The sequence below is a fragment of the Somniosus microcephalus genome, chromosome 2 (assembly GCF_052327205.1).
Source record: "Somniosus microcephalus isolate GS21.2 chromosome 2, FLI_Smic_1.0, whole genome shotgun sequence".
In the NCBI taxonomy this organism is placed as follows: Eukaryota; Metazoa; Chordata; class Chondrichthyes; order Squaliformes; family Somniosidae; genus Somniosus; species Somniosus microcephalus.
In genome coordinates this window covers 285809418-285823663 of record NC_140988.1, presented here as the reverse complement: position 1 = coordinate 285823663, position 14246 = coordinate 285809418, and the positions used below count along the sequence as shown (strand labels likewise).

Genomic DNA, 14246 nt, shown 5'->3' with positions numbered 1-14246 from the left:
AGTTAAAGGCGCACGCTGTTATTAATGTGTGTTTTTTTAAATCCAGCAATATGTGGCGTGGAAGAGATACGGCGTGAGTTGCAAATCGCCACAAATTGCTGGACCATTTGCGCCGCTCCGCCCTTAGCCTCATAAAAACAGGATCTCACCGTCGGTCTCCCCATGAGTTTCAAGAAATTGCTAGATTTGTGCTGTAAATACGAACTAAACTCGCCGTAGAAAGTTAGAGCTGGTATTTCATGATGTAAGGACACTTTTTTAATGAGATTTATGTTTCTACAATGCCACCCAACCTCAGAAGCCCAGAAAGGGAACAATTGGAACTGTGGAGTCTCACTCCTGCAGGTAGTAAATTGTCCCTAGAGATTCTTTTGTATTTTAAATCTTAATTTAAAAAAAAAATGTTCTTTTCCTTTCTGCATTAGGGTCATTTTTCTCTCTATCTTAATCCAATCTTTCTTTCCCTCCTTATTTCTCTTTCTGTATCTAATTTTACTCTAATTCATTCTCCATCATTCGCTCTGTTTCTTTGTCTATCCTTAAATTTCAGTGGTTAAAGAAGGAAAGACTTACATTTATATAGCATCTTTCACGACCTCCGGACATCCCAAAACACTTTACAGTACTTTTTTAGGAAGTGTCATCACTGTAATGTACAAACCGCGGCAGCTAATTTTCACACAGCAAGATCCCACAATCAGCAATAATGTGATCGTCTTTTTTAGTGGTGATGGTTGAGGGATAAATATTGGCCCCAGTACATTGGGGAGAACTCCCCCCTGCTCTTCTTCGAGATAGTGGCCTTGGGATCTTTTATGTCCATCTGAGAGGGCAGAGGGGGCCTCAGTTTAACATCTCATCTGAAGATAAGGAGGTAAGTAGTTGGTCCCATCGTTTACCAAAGTCCCAGATGCCCCGTTGACCCTTTTATCAACTCATACTTACAGCAATTTGCAGTGCAAAATTAATTGGAGCTGAAGGGTGAGGAAAAAAATTCAACTTGTCCCGCTCCAGCAAATTCTTGCCCATTATTTTTGCTCAAGGCCATGATGCTCTTGGCTGTATTTGGATTGTGCAGTCTGAACTTGTGCAATGTACCCAATTTAATAGCATCAGTACCGTTTGTACAGCTGTACTAATGGAATTTTTTCTTTAGCTTCTAACAGTTTTTGATTGTTTTGCAAAATTGTCAATTTTTGTCATTATGCTCCTGTGAAATGCCTTGGGATGTTTTCTTACACTAAAGGTGCTATATAAATGCAAGGGGTTATATTTGGAGAAAGTAACCACCATTTATTTGATTAATTTGCTGAAGTGAAATTTTATTTAATTTACTTGCTTGTTGAAGGACAATTTAATTAAATCAAGAGATAGCAATTCAAAGTTGGATTAATTTTTTCAAGATTTAAAAGACTGGAAAACATCTCTGTTAATGGCAGGAGAGCTGGCTGTGGACAGAGCTGGAAGATGGGTTTAGAATTGCAATAGTGCCACCTAGTGTTAGGAGGCCTGCAGGGTCAGCAATGGCAATTATATTCTCAATTTAACTTAAAAAGGAACTTCTGCCCATGCACAACATAGGAAGTAAGTGTGAGAATCAAGAGGTGTACACTAGATGTAGGACTTTATTATCGAGATATATAGCCACATCTTTCAAGTTGTAAACCTGTTCCTACCTCAGTAGAGGTGCCACTTAGGATCCAATTGGACCTGTGTTTCTTGGGATCTTAAATCTCTTTAAAGACTGCCCTGCTAGCTGTTATTTCACTCTGCTGGCTTGATGAACTTTATGCTTTTATGTTAAACTCGCCTTTAGAGGATTAGGCATTTGTCACAGATTTGCCTAAATTTGTATCTGATTTAGTCTAAGGATAGTCTTGGCATCTTTTACCTGTTTCCATAAAAAGGAAATATCTTGCTTAATTGTCTAGAGAAAACAAATGGCTTTTGCCATTCTAATCTGCAGTTCAAAACTCAAAATTCCACTGACTATCATTAAATGCCATGCTTATTAAATTTGAAGGTGAGGCAGCCATAGATTATATATTTGTGGTGTACACATCTATTTATAAGTAAGCTTTTTAGACTAAATCAATAAATTGTGTGTGTTTCTTGTAAGAGGAGAAATAGTAAAATAAGTTTGTCAAGAAATATGCTTTCAGAATTCCTATAAACTACAAATAAAAATAATGACTTGGCAAATATTTGAACTACAATTAATTCAGCTTGTAGAGTAAACAGAAAACTCTTACCAATTATGTATTTTACGCAAGAGATTAGTCTTCAAAATTGAGGTGCTGTTCTTCATTGGTTAAGTTTGCTGCAAGCCCCATCTGGCCTGTGGCACAACAGTGACTTCTGCATCCAGAATCCAAAAAGCAGCTTGGTAGACAACCATATCCTTCACTTTACAGCTGAGTGGAGTCAGTTAATATTAAATGCTTGGACCCAGGAGACCGTGAGCAGTATGCCCTCCCATTTACTTAAAGCTGCAGTGTTCCAACAGTGCTCAAAACTGGGCATCCATGAGGCGCTGTGGGCCATCAGCAGCAGCAGAATTGTATTCAACCACAATCTGTAACCTCATGGCCCGGCATATCCCTCACTCTACCATTACCATCAAGCCGGGAGATCAACCCTGGTTTAACGAAGAGTGCAGGAGAGCATGCCGGGAACAGCACCAGGCATACCGAAAAATGAGGGGTCAACCTGGTGAGACTACAACACAGGACTACTTGCATGCCAAACAACGGAAGCAACATGCGATAGACAGAGCTAAGCGATCTCACAACCATCGGATCAAAGCTCTGCAGTCCTGCCACATCCAGTTGTGAGTGGTGGTGGACAATTAAACAGTTAACAGGAGGAGGAGGCTCCAAAAATATCCCCATCCTCAATGATGGTGGAGCCCAGCACGTGAGTGCAAAAGACAAGGCTGAAGCATTTGCAACTATCTTCAGCCAGAAGTGCCGAATGGATGATCCATCTCGGCCTTCTCCTGAGGGCCCCAGCATCACAGATGCCAGTCTTCAGCCCATTCAATTCACTCCATGTGATGTCAAGAAACGGCTGAAGACACTGGATACTGCAAAGGCTATGGGCCCTGACAACATTCCGGCAATAGTACTGAAGACTTGTGCTCCAGAACTAGCTGCGCCCCTAGCCAAGCTGTTCCAGTACAGCTACAACACTGGCATCTACCCGGCAATGTGGAAAATTGCCCAAGTATGTCCTGTCTACAAAAAGCAGGACAAATCCGACCGGGCCAATTACCGTCCCATCAGTCTACTCTCAATCATCAGCAAAGTGATGGAAGGTGTCTTCGACAGTGCTATCAAGCGGCACTTACTCAGCAATAACCTGCTAACTGACGCCCAGTTTGGGTTCCGCCAGGGCCACTCAGCTCCTGACCTCATTACAGCCTTGGTCCAAACATGGACAAAAGAGCTGAACTCGTGAGGTGAGAGTGACTGCCCTTGACATCAAGGCAGCATTTGATCGAGTGTGGCATCAAGGAGCCCTAGCAAAACTGAAGTCAATGGGAATCAAGGGGGAAACTCTCCATTGGTTGGAATCATACCTAGCACAAAGGAAGTTGGCTGTGGTTGTTGGAGGTCATTCATCTCAATCACATGACATCACTGCAGGAGTTCCTCAGGGCAGTGTCCTAGGCCCAACCATCTTCAGCTGTTTCATCAATGACCTTCCCTCCATCATAAGGTCAGAAGTGGGGATGTTCGCTGATGATTGCACACTGTTCAGCACCATTCGAGACTCGTCAGATACTGACACAGTCCGTGTCCATATGCAGCAAGACCTGGACAACATTCAGACTTGGGCTGACAAGTGGCAAGTAATATTCGCACCACACAAGTGCCAGGCAATGACCATCTCCAACAAGCGAGACTCTAACCATCTCCCCTTGACATTCAATGGCATTGATGCGCTATCAATTACTCATAAAAGACTGAGAGTTAGAAGAGTAACCAAAGGCTTTTATTAACAACAGAATGGAGGTCTGCCTCGCGTGGTCGACCGGTCCATGATACTAAGGGCTGGGGAGCAGTCACCTTTATACTAGGACCTGTGGGAGGAGTCAGCCGAGGCATGTCCAGGCATGTACACAGTGGAATACAAACAGGACAAACAGGAATACAAACAGTGGTTTACCACATTCACCCCTTGTTTAAAATTGAGTCCGGCGGGGTGAAGTGTATTAAAAGTTAGTGTATTGGAGTCTCTCCGGAGGTCTTGTCTGCCGCTGTGATCTGCGTGGCGACGGCAGGGGTAGTGAAGTTTCCGGCGTCGAGTCCAGCGTAGGCTGTGGCACAGGCGTGTCGTCCTCGTAGATGTCGAGCGGGTCGCGGGGCCCAGGCCTGCCGTCTGCTGGGGCTGGATATCGGATCGTGGGGGGGGGGTGGTAGTGGATAGTGGGTTACTGCGGCCCCCGAGGGTGCAAGGTCTCTTATGGAGACTGTGTCCTCCCGCCCGTCCGGGTATGCGATGTAAGCATACTGGGGGTTGGCGTGGAGGAGGTCGACCCTCTCGACCAGGGGGTCCGTTTTATGGGTCCTCACGTGTCTTCTCAGTAGGACCGGCCCTGGGGACGTCAGCCATGGCGGTAGCGATGTCCCCGATGTGGACTTCCTTGGGAAGACAAACATTTTCTCATGAGGGGTGGCGTTAGTGGCAGTGCAGAGCAGTGACCGAATAGAGTGAAGCGCATCGGGGAGCACATCCTGCCAGCGGGAGGTTGGAAGGCCCCTAGACTTTAAGGCTAGCAGGACGGCCTTCCAAACTGTCGCATTTTCTCTTTCCACCTGTCCGTTCCCCCGGGGGTTGTAACTGGTGGTCCTGCTTGTGGCAATACCCCTAGTTAGCAGGTACTGACGGAGTTCGTCGCTCATAAACGATGAGCCCCGGTCGCTATGGATATAGCTGGGGAAGCCGAACAGGGTGAAGAGGTTGTTCAGACATTTAATGACCGTGGCACTGGTCATGTCCGGGCAGGGGAAGGCGAACGGGAAACGGGAGTACTCATCAATAATATTGAGGAAGTACACATTGCGGTCGGAGGAGGGGAGAGGCCCTTTAAAATCGACGCTCAGGCGCTCGAAGGGGCGAGTGGCTTTTATCAGGTGGGCCCTGTCTGGTCTATAAAAGTGCGGTTTGCACTCAGCGCAGACTTGGCAGTTCCTGGTCATGGTCCTGACCTCCTCAATAGAGTAAGGCAGGTTGCGGGCCTTGATGAAGTGGAAGAACCTGGTGACCCCCGGGTGGCAGAGGTCATTGTGGAGGGCCCGCAGTCTATCGATCTGCACGCTGGCGCAGGTGCCACGCGATAGCGCATCCGGGGGTTCATTTAGCTTCCCGGGCCGGTACAAGATCTCGTAGTTGTAGGTGGAAAGTTCGATTCTCCACCTCAAGATCTTGTCATTTTTGATTTTGCCCCTCTGCTTGTTGTTAAACATAAAAGCAACTGAACGCTGGTCAGTGAGCAGGGTAAATCGTTTTCCGGCCAGGTAGTGCCTCCAATGACGCACAGCCTCCACAATCGCCTGGGCCTCCTTCTCAACAGCGGAGTGTCTGGTCTCCGGGCCTTGGAGGGTTCGTGAAAAGAAGGCCACGGGTCTCCCCGCCTGATTGAGGGTAGCGGCCAGGGCAAAGTCAGACGCGTCGCTTTCCACCTGGAAGGGGATGGATTCGTCCACTGCGTGCATGGTGGCTTTGGCAATGTCCTCCTTGATACGGTGGAAGGCTAAGCGGGCCTCTGCCGTCAAGGGAAAAGAGGTGGACTTGATCAGCGGACGGGCCTTGTCCGCATAGTAGGGGACCCACTGGGCGTAATAGGAGAAAAACCCTAGGCACCTCTTCAGGGCCTTGAGGCAGTGGGGCAGTGGAAGTTCCATAAGGGGACGCATCCGGTCGGGGTCGGGGCCGATGACTCCGTGTTCCACAACACAGCCAAGGATGGCGAGGCGGTTTGTGCGGAATATGCACTTCTCCTTGTTATATGTCAGGTTTAGGAGTTGGGCGGTGCGGAGGAATTTTTCGAGGTTTGCGTCATGGTCCTGCAAGTCACGGCCGCAGATGGTCACATTGTCCAGATATGGGAAAGTGGCCTGCAACGCATTTTGATCTACCATCCGGTCCATCTCCCTTTGGAAGACGGAGACCCCGTTGGTGACGCCAAAGGGAACCCTAAGGAAGTGATAGAGGCGGCCGTTTGCCTCAAAGGCAGTGTACTGGCGGTCCTCAGGGCGGATGGGGAGCTGGTGGTACGCTGATTTCAGGTCAATGGTCGAGAAGACGCGGTACTGCACGATCTGGTTGACCATATCAGCTATACGGGGGAGTGGGTAGGCGTCCAGCAGGGTGTAGCGATTTATTGTCTGGCTGTAGTCGATGACCAGGCGCTGCTTCTCGCCGGTCTTAACGACCACAACCTGGGCTCGCCAGGGGCTGGTGCTGCCCTCAATAATCCCTTCTTTCAGGAGCCGCTCCACTTCGGTTTTAATGAAAACCCTGTCCCCGGCACTGTATCGCCTGCTCTTTGTGGCGATGGGCTTACAGTCGGGGGTGAGGTTAGCAAACAGTGGTGGGGGGGTGACTCTGAGTGTGGAGAGGTTGCACCTGGTGCGCGGTGGGCAATTTGGAAGCTGCTGGCTGTGGACTGTGAGTGGGGGTAGGGGTCCACCGTACGCCATTGTAACACTTTTAAGGTGGCACTGAAAATCTAACCCCAGCAGGACGGCAGCGCAGAGGTCAGGCAGGACCAGAAGTTTAAAATGATCGTACACGGTCCCGTCTACTACGAGTGTCACCACGCAGTAGCCGCCGATGTCCGCCGACTGGGACTCGGAGGCCATAGAAATCCGCTGTTGCGCAGGCAGGACTGGGAGAGAGCAACGCCGCACCGTGTCGGGGTGGATGAAGCTCTCCGTGCTCCCAGAGTCAAAAAGGCAGATTGTATCGTGACCATTTACCTTAATGTCCATTGTGGAACTGGCCAGTTGGTGCGGTCTCGCTTGGTCCAGTGTAACGGATGCCAGCGTAGGGGTCGGTGTGTCGCTGCGGGTATCAGATGAGGCGGTGTCGGGAGCCTGCTGCGTCCCGGCTGTCGTCCAAGATGGCGGCGTCCATGATCCCCATGTGGCTGGAGGCGTCCAAAATGGCTGCTGTACCGGTGATTCGCACATGGCCGGGGAGGTCCAAGACGGCGGCCCGCATGGCCCACACGCGGCGCTGCTGGGGTTCGGGGTGGCTTTGGCCCTGCAGACGCTAGCGTAGTGTCCCTTCTTCCCGCAGCCCGAGCAGATCGCGTTTTTCGCCGGGCAGCGCGCTCTGGGGTGTTTTGCCTGGCCACAGAAGTAGCATTTCTGGCCTTGGGGCACTGCTGTCTGGCCTTGGGACACTGCTGCGGTAGTTGGGCCGTTGTTGGGGTGTGGCTGGGGTGGCACGGCGCTATGAGGCGGTCCTACCGTGTCCCAGGCTGTCATTCCCCGCGGCGTCCACGGTGCAGAGGAGTAGGCATCCATGCCCTGGTAGGCTGCATCCAACGATAGTGCGAGTTCAGAGGCCTTGTTGAGGTCGAGGTTACTCTGCTCCAACAGTCGCTGTCGGGTGTAATTGGATCTGTGGCCCGCTACAAAAGCGTCCCGGATAAGTTCCTCTGTGTACACGGCGGCCTTTACATCCTTACAACCACAGGCCCGGCCAAGCACAGACAGTGCCTGAAGGTATTCCACGGTCGATTCCCCAGGTTGTTGTTTACGACTCCCCAGGAGGTGCCTGGCGTACACTTCGTTCACTGGGCGCGTGTACTGGTCCTTGAGGAGCTTGATAGCGTCCGCGTACGAGGTCGCGTCTTGGATGACCGAGTACACTCGGTGGTTCACTTTGGAGGTCAGGACATCCAGTTTGTCCTCGTCCGATTTGATTGCTTCGGAGGCGGTCAGGAATTTTTCGAAACACTTAAGCCAGTGAGTAAACTTGGTGGATGAGTCCGCCTCCCGATGATCTAAGTCCAGGCATGCTGGTGTGAGGATCTTCTCCATTATAAAAATGTTGTTAATAAAATTGATGCGCTATCAATTACTCATAAAAGACTGAGAGTTAGAAGAGTAACCAAAGGCTTTTATTAACAACAGAATGGAGGTCTGCCTCGCGTGGTCGACCGGTCCATGATACTAAGGGCTGGGGAGCAGTCACCTTTATACTAGGACCTGTGGGAGGAGTCAGCCGAGGCATGTCCAGGCATGTACACAGTGGAATACAAACAGGACAAACAGGAATACAAACAGTGGTTTACCACAGGCATTACCATCACTGAATCCCCCACTATCAACATCCTGGGGGTTACCATTGATCAGAAACTGAACTGGACCAGCCATATAAATACTGTGGCTACAAGAGCAGGCCAGAGGCTGGGAATTCTGCGGCGAGTGCCTCACCACCTGACTCCCCAAAGCCTTTCCACCATCTACAAGGCACAAGTCAGGAGTGTGATGGAATACTCTCCACTTGCCTGGATGAGTGCAGCTCCAACAACACTCAAGAAGCTCGACACCATTCAGGATAAAGCAGCCCGCTTGATGGCACTCCATCCACCACCTTCAACATTCACTCCCTCCACCACCGGCGCACTGTGGCTGCAGTGTGTACCATCTACAAGATGCACTGCAGCAACTCGCCAAAGCTCCTTCAAAAGCACCTTCCAAACCCGCGACCTCTAATACTTAGAAGGACAAGGGCAGCAGACGCATGGGAACATCACCACCTACAAGTTCCCCTCCAAGCCACACACCATCCTGACTTGGACCTGTATCGCCGTTCCTTCACTGTCGCTGGGCCAAAATCCTGGAACACCCTTCCTAACAGCATTGTGGGTGTACCTACACCATATGGACTGCAGCAGTTCAAGAAGGCGGCTCACCACCATCTTCTCAAGGGCAATTAGGGATGGGCACTAAATGCAGGCCTAGCCAGCGATGCACACATCCCATCAATGAATAAAAAAAATTTTTTTTTTTAATTCTGTCCTTAAACCACTTGGTGGCAGTACTATCAGTCATGCTCTGACATCTTTGACAATTGAACAGATTCCCCCAAGTTGAAGAGATGAGCAAATACTACTTTGGGATCCTTCCAAAAAAAAAATCAAAAATCTTGGACCATTGAACAAATTACTAAATGGGACAGAGTACCACCGTGCTAAATGGGATAGATTCAGAACAGATCTAGCAGCTCAAAACTGGGCTGTGGGCCATCAGTAGCAGCAGAATTATATTCCACCACAATCTGTAACCTCATGGTCTGGCATATCCCTCACTTTACCATTACCACCAAGCCAGGGGACCAAACCTAGTTCAACGAGTGTAGAAGAGCATGCCAGGAGCAGCACCAGGCGTACCTAAAAATGAGGTGCCAACCTGGGGAAGCTGCATCACAGGACTACATGCATGCTAAAAAGCGGAAGCAGCATGCTATAGACAGGGCTAAGCGATCCCACAATCAACGGATCAGATCAAAGCTCTGCAGTCCTGCCACATCCAATAGTGAATGGTGGTGGACCATTAAACAACTAACTGCAGGAGGAGGCTCCAAGAATATCCCATCCTCAATGATGGTGGAGCATAGCACATGAGTGCAAAAGACAAGGCTGAAGTGTTTGCAACCAACTTCTGCCAGAAGGGCCGAGTGGATGATCCATAACGGTCTCCTCCTGAGGTCCCCACCATCACAGAAGCCAGTCTTCAGCCAATTCGATTCACTCCACGTGATATCAAGAAACGGCTGAGCACACTGGATACAGCAAAGGTTATGGGCCCCGACAACATCCTGGCTAACGTGCTGAAGACTTGTGCTCCAGAACTAGCCGCACCTCTAGCCAATTTGTTTTAGTTCAGCTACAACACTGGCATCTATTCGACAATGTGGAAAACTGCCCAGGTATGTCCTGTCCCCAAAAAGCAGGACAAATCCAACCCGGCCAATTACCGCCCCATCAGTCTACTCTCAATCATCAGCAAAGTGATGGAAGGTGTCATCGACAGTGCTATCAAGCAGCACTTACTCACCAATAACCTCACTGATGCCCAGTTTGGGTTCTGCCAAGACCACTCGGCTCCCAACCTCACTACAGCCGTGGTCCAAACATGGACAAAGGAGCTGAATTCCAGAGGTGAGGGGAGAGTGACTGCCCTTGACATCAAGGCAGCATTTGACAGAGTCTGGCATCAAGGAGCCCTAGTAAAACTGAAGTCATTGGGAATCGGGGAAAAAGCTCCACTGGCTGGAGTCATATCTAGCACAAAGGAAGATGGTTGTGGTGGTTGAAGGTCAATCATCGCAGCCCCAGGACATGGCTGCAGGAGTTCCTCAGGGCAGTGTCCTAGGCCATCCATCTTCAACTGCTTCATCAATGACCTTCCCTCCAACATAAGGTCAGAAATGGGGATGTTCGCTGATGACTGCAGTGTTTAGCACCATTTGCAACTCCACAGATAATGAAGCATGCAACAAGACCTGGACGACGTTCAGGCTTGGGCTGATAAGTGGCAGGTAACATTCGTGCCACAGAAGTGCCAGGCAATGACTATCTCCAACAAGTGAGAGTCTAACCACTTCCCCTTTACATTCAATGGCATTACCATTGCCAAATCCCCCACTATCTACATCCTGGGGGTCATCATTAACCAGAAACTTAACTGGACGAGCCACATGAATACTGTGGCAACAAGAGCAGGTCAGAGGCTAGGTATTCTGCGGTGAGTGTCTCACCTCCTGACTCCCCAAAGCCTTGCCACCATCTACAAGGCACAAGTAAGGAGTGTGATGGAATACTCTCCACTTGCCTGGATGAGTGTAGCTCCAACAACACTCAGGAAGCTCAACATCATCCAGGACAAAGCAGCCCGCTTGATTGGCACCCCATCCACCACCTTAAACATTCACTTCCCTCCACCACCGGCGTACCGTGGCTGCAGTGTGTACCATCTAAAAGATGCACTGCAGCAACTCGCCAAGGCTTCTTCGGCAACACCTCCCAAACCCGCGACCTCTTCCACCTAGAAGGACAAGGGCAGCAAGCGCATGGGAACACCACCACCTCCAAGTCACACACCATTCTGACTTAGAAGTATATCACCGATCCTTCATCATTGCTGGGTCAAAATCCTGGAACTCCCTACCTAACAGCATTGTGGGAGTATCTTCACCACACGGACTGCAGCGGTTCAAGAAGGTGGCCTAGCACCACCTTCTCAAGGGCAACTAGGGATGGGCAATAAATGCTGGCATTGCCAGCAATGCCCTGATCCCATAAACAAATAAAAAACATTTTTTTTTTTTTAAATCCCTCCTTTAAATAAGGAGACCAAAACTGCACGTAGTACTCCAGATGTGCTCTCACCAGCGCCCTGTACAATTGTTGCAAGACTTCCCTACTTTCATACTCCATTCCTCTTGCAATAAAGAGCAGACACGGTGGCATAGTGGTTAGCACTGTTGCCTCACAGCACCAGGGACCCGGGTTCGAATCCGGCCTTGGGCGACTGTCTGTGTGGAGTTTGCACATTCTCCCCGTGTTTGCGTGGGTTTCCTCCGGGTGCTCCGGTTTCCTCCCACAGTCCAAAGATGTGCGGGTTAGGTTGATTGGCTATGATAAATTGACCCTTAGTGTTAGGGGGATTAAATATGTGGGGTTACGGGGATCGGGTGGGATATGTGTCGGTGCAGGCTCGATGGGCCAAAATGGCCTCTATCTGCACTGTGGGGTTTCTGTGATTTCTGTGAACATTCTGTTTACCTTCCGAATTGCTTGCTCTACCTGCATGCTAACTTTTTGTGTTTCATGTATGACGACCTCCAGATCACTCTGTACCGCAGAATAATGTAGCCTCTCTCCATTTAAATAAAAATTTGCTTTTTTATTTTTCCTACCAAAGTGGATAACCTTACATTTTCCCACATTATACTCCATCTGCCAAATTTTTGCCCACTCATTTAACCTATCTATATATCCCTTTGCAGACTCTGTCCACCTCACAACTTGCTTTCCCACCTATCTTTGTATCGTCAGCAAATTTGGCTACAGTACACACGGTCCATTCATCCAAGTCATTAATATAGATTTTAAATAGTTGAGGCCCCAGCACTGATCCCTGTGGCACCCCGCTAGTTACAGTTTGCCAACCGGAAAATGACCCATTTATCCCGACTTTCTGTTAGTTAGCCAATCCTCTATCCATGCTAATATATTACCCCCAACCCCGTGAGCTCTTATCTTGTGCAGTAACCTTTTATGTGGCACCTTATCGAATGCCTTCTGGAAATCCAAATACACTACATCTACTGGTTTCCCTTTATCCACCCTGATCGTTACATCCTCAAATAACTCTAGTAAATTTGTCAAACACGATTTCCCTTTCATACAATCAAGCTTAGTCAACATGGTTTTATTATGATTTTCTAAATGTCCTGCTATTACTTCCTTTAATAATGGGTGCCAGCATTTTCCCAATGACAGATGGTAGGCTAGCTGGCCTATAGTTTCCTGCTTTTTTGCCTCGCTCCTTTCTTGAATAGGGGCGGTACATTTGCGGTTTTCCAATCCACTGGGACCTCTCCAGAATCCAGGGAATTTTGGTAGATTACAACCAACGCATCCACTATCTCTGCAGCCACTTCTTTTAAGACCTGAGGATGTAGGCCATCAGGTCCAGGGGACTTGTCAGCCTTTAGTCCCATTAGTTTGCCTAGTACATTTTCTCTAGTGATAGTCATTGTTTTAAGTTCCTCCCTCCCTATAACCCCTTGATTATCAATTATTATTGGGATGCTTTTAGTGTCTTCTACCGTGAATACAAAATATTTGTAAAGATCTCATTCTTTATTAACAGAGCTACCCCACCTCCTTTTCCTTTCTGCCTATCCTTCCAAAATGTCAAATACCCCTGAATATTCAGTTCCCAGCCTTGGTCACCTTGCAACCACGTCCTGTAATGGCTATCAGATTATACCCATTTATTTCTATTTGTGCTGTGAACTCATCTATCTTGTTACGAATCAAATCAAATCAAATCAACTTTTATTGTCATTGTTAGTGCACAAGTGCAGTACAACGAAATGTAGGCTTACGGATCCCGAGTGTACATTTGCATTTAAACATTCAACATACATTTGGCTTGTAGTATATTAACATAACATAACCATAATAAAGTGCATTGGCAGATGTGCAGGCTTTAGAGTTTGTTTGTGGAGTTCAGTAGGATGACAGCCCTGGGAAAGAAGCTGTTCCTAAATCTGGTCGTACGGGTGCGAATGCATCTGTAGCGTCTCCCAGATGGCAGGAGGGCCAACAGACTGTGGCTGGGGTGGGTAGGGTCTTTGATGATGGACCGTGACCTCCGTAGACAGCGTTTCTGGTATATGTGCTCTATGGTCGGTAGCCGGGTGCCGGTAATGCTTTGGGCAGTTTTGACTGCCCGCTGCAGGGCTTTCCGGTCATAGTGGCTACAGCTGCCATACCATACTGTGATACAGTTTGTCAGGATGCTCTCTAGTGCAGCGGTAAAAGTTAGAGAGGATCAGGGGTGACAGGTTACATCCCTTCAGCCTCCTTAGGAAATGCTGCGTGCATTCAGATAAATGGCTTTTAATTTTTGCTTTATACCATTTTTACCTACTCTGAAACTATTTGCTGGTGCACGCTTATGTTAGTACGCTCTGTCTCCTCCTGTCACACTCTGGTTATCATTGCCCCTATCGCTACCCTGCACTATTGCCTTCTCCTTTCTCATTGACTTTCTAAATTCCCCTTCACCTGAACCCTTCACCACCCCCCCCACTATTTAGTTTAAAGCCCTATCTACCACCCTAGTTATTCGATTCGCCAGGACATTGGTCCCAGCATGGTTCAAGTGAAGCCCGTCCCAACAGAACAACTCCCTCTTTCGATAGCAAAATACTGTGGATGCTGGAAATCCGAAATAACAATAGAAAATTCTGGAAAAACTCAGCAGGCCAGGCAACATCCGTGACGAGAGAAACAGAGTCAATGTTTTGGGTCGAAACCCTTCTACAGAACTGAGGAAAAAAAGGCAGGAAATGAAAAGATTAAAAGGCAGAATGGGGGGAGGGGATGAAAGAAGAGACATTAAGAGGTGACCTTTCCAGGTGAAACAGCGATTTACTTGTATTTCTTGCAATCTAGTATACTGTATTCGCTGCTCACGATGTGGTCT

General features: G+C 48.6%; 1 protein-coding gene across 1 annotated transcript in view; it reads left to right on the top strand.

Annotated features, from left to right (window-relative positions):
* epg5 (ectopic P-granules autophagy protein 5 homolog (C. elegans)) overlaps positions 1 to 14246 on the top strand; it is a 237635-nt gene that overhangs the window by 69837 nt on the left and 153552 nt on the right. The gene's annotated exons all lie outside the window — the stretch shown is intronic.